Raw genomic sequence first — 7935 nt, 5'->3', positions numbered from 1 at the left:
GCGAGGCGGCATTCGTCCACCTCAAAGGGAAGTTGAGGAAGGCTCCCGTATTGGCATTACCAGACTTTGGTAAGGACTTTGAGGTAGAAACGGATGCTTCGGACTTTGCGTTGGGCGCAATTTTGAAGCAAGACAACCATCCGGTAGCGTTCTTCTTGAAGAAGCTGGACAAGGCTCAACGGAAGTGGCCTGCCCACGAGAAGGAATTGTTTGCGGTGGTCAAGGCGCTCAAGGAGTGGCGACACTACCTTGGGAGACACTTCAAGGTTTACACGGACAATGTGGCAACAAAACACTTCTTGTCACAGCCCGACCTAAGAGGGAAACAAGGTCGGTGAGCCAATGCCCTGGCTGAGTTTGATTGCGAGATTCTGTACAAGCCTGGGAAGAGCAACATCGTGGCGGATGCGCTAAGTCGAAAAGTGAGCTTGAGGTTGGCAATATCCAGCGCAACAGCAACCTTCTGGGACGATGTGCGGACAGCATATGAGAACGATGGTCTAGCACAAGAAGTGTTGCTGAGGAATCTAGAGGCACGGGAAGCTCACCAGAGAGGTGAGCTGCCAACGGAAGAGAAAACAGGCTATGCAGAACGCAACGGACTCATCTATTACAAGCAAACGAGGGTGTATGTTCCAGAAGGGGAACTAAGGAAGGTGGCCTTAGAAGAGTGTCATGACGGACCTCTTGCGGGACACGGCGGAGTGCCCAAGACGATGGGCTTACTCAAAAGGAAGTACCATTGGCCAGATATGGCTAAGGACGTCCAAGACTATGTAAAGACATGTCCAACATGTCAGCAGGTAAAAGCCGTGACTAAGGCTAGTGGGGGCTTGTTGCAAAGCATCCCAATTCCAGATCGCCCGTGGAAATGTCTTACGATGGACTTCATCACGGGACTCCCCCCAAGCGAGGGGTTTGATGCGATATTCGTGGTGGTGGACTGATTTTCGAAAATGGCACATTTCATACCCACCACAACGGAGGTGGATGCGGAAGGTGTGGCGAAGCTGTTCTTCGAACAAGTGGTTCGAGTGCGGGGAAGACCGGAAGAGATCATCTCAGATCGAGATAAGATCTTCACCAGTAGGTTCTGGAGGACTCTCCTAGAACAGTATCGCACCAAGTTGAAATTCAGCACAGCCTATCACCCATAGACAGGTATGGGGTATTAAGTCAAGTTGTTGGCACTAACACTTCTTGACAGACGGACAAACGGAAAGGGTGAATAGGCAGCTGGAGGATTATTTGCAATGCTATGTCTCGGGAGACCAGACCGATTGGGTAAGTCATTTGGGACTTGCAGAAATGTGTTATAACAACTCACCACATTTGAGTATCGGGGTGAGTCCATGGGAAGTCATCAATGGGTGAGCTATTGAAGGTCCTGTGGAACTCGGCGTGGCCGAGTATCATGGAGAGTTGCCCGCAGTGGAGGCATTCACGACGGAAAGACTCAGCATTTGGAATCTAGTGAGGGATTCCTTGGAACGGGCTCAACAAAGGCAAACCAAATACACGAACCAGAAGCGTCGGGATGTAGAGTTCCAAGCTGGGGAGAAGGTGTGGCTGAACACCAAGAACCTCAGACTACCAAGTGGGATCAGCCGAAAGTTGACCCAAAGGTAAAGATGCATGTATTCCTGTAAATGAATTGATCTTGAGTTCCTTAAGTAGGTTCGCGGAGCCTTACGAGATTGAGGCACGAATCAGTAAAGTGGCTTACCGACTCCGACTTCCTCGAGAGATGGGGAGGATGCACCCAGTGTTCCACGTGAACTTACTCAAGCCATACTTTGAGGATCCGCTTCGCAAGGACCAAGTGAGACCTTTACCTGAGGTTATCCAAGGGGAAGAGGAATACGAAGTCGAGGCCATCCTCAATGCGCGCAAGAGCAAGCGACCAGGACGCGAGGTGAGAGAGTTCCGTGTGAAGTGGAAAGGATTTCCACACTGCGAAGCAACATGGGAACCGGAGGAGAACCTAGCGAACGCGCGAGATCTAGTGGAGGAATTTCTGCAAGGCAGAACTCTATGTACTTATGCAAAATTCAATTAAAAATATCAATTTGCAAAGTTGAGCAAGTGGCATATGTTGGGACCCGAAGGCGCGCCGAAGGTAAGCTAATTAGCATGGGTTGGATAGGTCGACCAGGCATAGGGCACTACGCCCGACTCCCCGCGGGGATGTCAAATTCTACGGAGGTTGGGTTCGAGTCCCAACCCCCTAGTAAAGCAAGGCTGGGTTCAAGTCCCGACCCCACACTAGGGCGTGGTGAGGTTAGGGGTATAGGGACACTTATATTCCGTTGTCATGGGCTCTTGGCCGGGGAGGCTAACTTAGGCACACCGCTAAGTGGGGGGATGCCCCGGAGACATGGTCAACAAGTCGTAGGATAAAACGAGACGTTCGATGTGGGCATCGAACTTCTTCTATGGGTGGTGGAGTTGTAAGGAACCGACTCCCCGAGATGTCATAGGCTAAAGGATCCCCAAAAGCTTGACCGAAATGACAAAGAGTTCATCAGATGGGACCAAGTCGAGGATCGAGTCCAAGACTGACTCTAAGACCGAGTTCGAGATAGAGTCCGGAATCGAGTCCGAGACCAACTCGGGGACCGAGTTCGAGTCCGAGTTCGAGTCCAAGTCCGAGACCGAGTCCGAGGTCGAGTCCGAGGTCGGGTCTGAGGTCGGGTCCGAGATCGAGTCCGAGATCGAGTCCGAGACCGAATCCGAAGTCGGATCCGAAATCGGGTCCGAGATCGAGCCAGAGACTAAGTCCAAATACTAATACAGGTCAAGGGGTGAAAGCCCAAAGCGTGCGTCTCCCGGGGGGGGGGGGGGGGGGGGGGGCTGCAGGGGGTTCCAAAAAGCTTAGTAGGGATAGTGAGGTCCAGGAACCAGTCTTGAAGGAACTCTCCTGTGGTGCTTCCAAACTGACTTGAGGTTGAGACTGGGGCCGAGAAGCCTTGGGTGGGAGTGAGCATGGGCCTGAGTGGTGCCGGAGGGGCCACCCAGCGAAGTGCTCAAGAGCAGCTCCCACTCCCGAAAGGGAAACCGACTACAGTGCTCCCGGCTCAGGTGGAGTGGTGCCCCACTTGAGTACCTTGTGGCTCATTGGTCCTCGCCCTTCCTAGGGGCTTGGGCCTTCCCTTCGGGAAGGAAGTGGGGGGGTAGAGGTACCCATACCGGGCCGTTAGGCCACGGTGTTTCGCCCTGACGTCCCGAAGCAAGTGCTGCACCCAAGACTTGGGATTTAGAGGGTCCCATGATCAAGTCTTGTGGTACCAAGGGGCGTTAGGAATCTAGAGGCTTGGTGTGCTTGGCTGTTTGTGCCTGCGGGGAGTGTAGCCGAACCTTAAGTCCAGTCTAACCCGGGGAGGGGGATTGGGAGAGATTTGGGAATCCGTAGATGGATGGCTAACACTCCGTTGCTCGTGCAGTAAGTAGCTGAAACCAAGTAGGACCAAGTAGGAGCTGGTTCCATAAGCGGGAACCTTGGCGAGGGGACTTAGCACAAGCCAAGGCAGAGTTGGTCGGATAGACGAGGTAAGCTGGCAAATTGGAAAGGAAAAATTTGTGGCTTACACTCGCCCCTCCGATCTATCATATACATCTGCCACGCGCAGAATGTCAAGCAAGAAATGTGCTACAAATCGGGTCTGCACGAGACATTGGCACGAACACGGAAGCTCTAGGTTCAACTGAAGAAGCCACAAAAACCAGGACAAGGACGTGCACTAGCAACTAGCGCCTGGCAGGTAAGCCTCGTTGCATGTGGCATAGCATGTGGCCTCACGTCATTTCCATTGCAGGAATTCTCGAGTCTTCTCTTGAAAACACTGGGGGTCAATGACACACTCAGCATCCATAACATTCTACTCGCGACAAAAGTTGTTTTTGACAAATGGGTAGATGTGCTGAGGAGGTACCATGACGGGGAGTTACTAAACTCAATGGGTGTGGAGGACGGCCGGAAGCCCAATGATTTGAAGCTCAACGCCTTGCGTTTCTTGCGGTCTCTAGACGACGATGACCTTCTGACAGTGGCTAATGCTCTTCTACGTGGTGAGGTAGTCTTCAACAAGACCAAAATGACTCCCGGCCATATTGTGACATACGAGGACTTGTGCATGACTCTGAGAGCTCATGCGCTATTGAAGGATTGGATCTTCGAGCAAGTGGCCGTGGAGAGGGTGAGCATCGACACCATGCAAGACATGATGGAAGCGCTGGACTTGTCAAATGAAGACATCGACGAGTACGTGAAGGGGGCCCCCAAGTTCATCGATCTGCTGCGGGATGCCACGAAAAGTAAAGCTAAGAAGTTGGATCAGTATCCAAATTTCATTAAGAGTGATGTCGACCGCCGGCTTTAGAAACAGCTCGACCCCGCAGCAGAGGCCTATCGAGAACCTTACCGGGTATACTTGAATTCGGATGAGGATCAAAGGTGGAGGAGCATCGTTTCCCGCGGAGATGAGCAGGTCAAGAACATCTTTTGTGTGATGGACTTCACAAACGAGGAGATCACTCATGCAGACGAAGTCAGCTCCATCATTGACTTAATGGTGGGACTTGCGGAGGTGGAATCTTCAGTTCACTATATGATCTACGACTCCGAATCCTATCACAAGTTCTGGAAGGCCTTGAACGAGGTGAAGGCTCGGTTGAAAGGCAAGGAGATGCGAGAGATCCATGGGATAATGGCTAAGAAGAAGATACCGACGAATGTCCGCATCTTCACACTCGCCCTTGTTATTGGTCCTGCAGCAGAGTGGGACTGGAGTGACTTCCCAGCTTCGTTCGACAAGGCCGATCGAATTGATCTGAGGGAGGTCAATTTACCCGTGCCTGAGGAACTGAAGACGGCTATGGAGCTTTCGAATCCAAAGAAAGTTCCGGGTGCAGCATGGGAAATGCTCAGCTGGGTCTTCAACGCAATAGCGGGTGGGTCACCTACTTCCGACTCCAAGGGCAAATGCGTTGTCGAGTACAACTGCGGCGGACTATTCTTTCGAGCCGCACTACTCAAGGGTGTCCCGTGTGTTGCGGTGACAAACTCCATTGAAGAGGTGACTTCAATGGACCATATAATTACAGTTGCCAAAGAAAAACAGTATCTTCTCTGCGAACCTGGTGAGTACGCACTTTAAGTTTAAATGCTATCTCACAAGCTCTGTATGCAGGAGCGTGGCCACCCCCAAATGCTGAAACGGCATTAACAACTACTGTTGAAGATACCCATGTTGGGCCGAGCTCACAACCTGCACAAGGTAAGGTCACATGAGGCCTCACGCCATTTTGATTATAGATCGTTGTGAATATTCAGACACGAGGACTAAAAAGCGCACTGGTGGCGCATCGAAGAAGGACAAACAGACAAGCAATAGGAAAAAAGGAGGTACAAATTATATTTGCAATGGCGTGTGGTCTCATGCCATTCCTTGCAGGAGACACTTCTTCAAAGGCAAAACAGGCAAGCACCAGCCAAGCTCAAACTGACAGTGGTCATAAAAAGTGAAAGCACGTTGGACAGTCGTCGGGATCAGAGGCGTTTGATTCAAAAAGGAAGAAGGGCAACGAAAAGATGATAGGTAATGCCTCGCGGTTATGGCATGTGTGCTCATGCCATTCATTGCAGATCAAGGGCTGAGTGAAAGCAGGCAGTCACCACCTCCTGACTCAGATTCCTATGGCGGACTCCCCTTCCCCAATCTCAATGGAGAGGTACAATGGATGAGGGATGCTTTTCAAGTCAGGGCCACGTTTTTCTCATCTCGTCATCTTCGAAGGGTGCAAGAACGTGCAGAAACCATGTTAAGACAGTCGGGTGAGGATACGGTCCTAGCTCACGCACTAAAACAGGCTATGGATGTCTTGTATTTTGAGATGGAGACTCGGCCAAATGATTTTCCCAAGATGGTCCTGGAAGAACAAGCCATCCAGCCTGAGCAGCCTATGGAAGAAATGCAGGAGGGGGATGAGGAGCCAGAGAAAGATAATGAGCAGGAAGAGCAGAAGGACGAAGAGGAGGACGAAGAAGAGGAGGACGAAGAAGAGGAGGACGAAGAGGACTTGGATGGTCCTCACAATGGTGATGATCACAATAACGACGACGACGATGATGATGACGATGGCCAGCCTGAGGTGGCTAAAGAGCAGCGGAGGAAGGTCATACAAGACAAACCATCAGGTAAATAATAGTACATCCATTCCTAACCTTTTACCATTTCTAACATTGTCCATGTAGGTCGCAGAGGTAAGTAGAGATTATTCAGTTGAATTAAGATACAAACTTTAGCCTTTAGTGTCGAGGAAGGATAGTGCCAAGCAAGGGTCGAAACGTATGTCCAATCCTTCAGAATCAGCAGTGCGCCCAAGTGATATCGGTCCTAGTTCCTCAATAGCAGTTGATGGTAAATACAATATAGTCGATTCAATGTGCTAATGAGTTTGTTTTTAGTAGCCAATAGGGAGGATACCATCTCAATTGAAGGGAGATATTTGGACATGCATATGGATCCGCCAGTGGACTCTACTTGCCTGCAAGAGTCATCAGAGCTGGTGGAGGCTACTATCCATATCAACACCAAGCAAGCTGACCATGCTCCACTTGATGCTACCCATACCATTGAGTCAATCTTGTCCACGTATCCAACTGACGGTGACCAGGTGCCATTGGACCCGCATGAGGCCGCCCCAGCCGCCGAGCCGGTCATATCCTCATTTCCAACGGACTCAACGTGTGCCCAATCGTTTGACTACGCGCCGTTGGAACTTCCCTACACCGCCCCTGCTACCTGTTCGGTCATGTCCACTTTGCCAACAGAGGCACCAGCTGAAATGGCGTGTGATCACACGCCATCGGAACCACCCCATACCACTGTTGAGCCAGTTGTACCAGAGTCTACAGCTGAAATGGCATGTGCCCACACGCCATCGGATGCGATTGACCCACATTGCAGAGGAGAGTATTTCCGCCCTTCACGTTTCCTTGACCAAAACCCTCTCAACGACCATCGGGAGCACCATTCGCTAATATTGTAGATGGTAAAATTGACTTGTACCATTTTTTATGCTGACGCATTTCATTTCAGAGTCACGGCTGTCAGGAATCCCCCAATTCTTGCCACATTCCTGACTCTCGCCGGATTCCTGACCTGCAGACCACATTCCTGACTCTCGAGACACTTCTCTATTCCTGACTCTCGAGACACTTCCCTATTCCTGACTCTCGAGACACTTCCCGATTCCTGAGTCTCGAGCCACATTCCTGATGATGATGTGGCACCTCCTCGACCTCAGCTGTATTTAGGCTGTCCTCGATCCAAGAGTGGTGGAGCTTCATCAAACTATAGTATATATAGGTTAGCCTTGTTCCATTTCTCCACAATCTGAATCAACACCAGTCTAAGGCCTCTTCTTTGTTTTCACTAGCTTTTTCTCTTTGTCTTTAGCATTTTCCAGTCTTGATCTTGTTGGGGGTCTTGACAGTGTTGGGGGTCTTGACAGTTTGATTCAGATTGTGTTTTTTGCTTTTCTTTTAGCTTGTTTTGATTATTTGATTGCCTTTGTCTTTTCCCCCCTTTCTTTTCTTTCTTTTTGCCAATGGAGTCTCCAAGCCATCCTGATTTCTTTGCCGAAGTCCTTGCAAAAATCCAGTCTGAGAATACCGAGCTGAAGGCGACCCTTCTTCGCATGCAGCAGGAGCTTGCTTCACTTTCGGCTCAAGGATCCAGCAAAGTTCCTGAACCGAAGGTGAGTTTCCCGGCGAAATTTTCAGGCAAACGTTCGGAGCTTCGTGGATTTTTGAATCAAATGGAGCTGATCTTTGCACTTCAACATCGGCGGTACCCCACTCCCGAGTCTCAAATCGGCGCGATTGGGACGTTGCTCGAGGGTGCAGCTTTGTCATGGTTTTCTCCTCTTCTG

The sequence above is a fragment of the Selaginella moellendorffii genome, unplaced genomic scaffold (genome assembly GCF_000143415.4).
Source record: "Selaginella moellendorffii unplaced genomic scaffold, v1.0 SELMOscaffold_32, whole genome shotgun sequence".
In the NCBI taxonomy this organism is placed as follows: domain Eukaryota; kingdom Viridiplantae; phylum Streptophyta; class Lycopodiopsida; order Selaginellales; family Selaginellaceae; genus Selaginella; species Selaginella moellendorffii.
Note: the sequence above shows the minus strand (reverse complement) of the source record.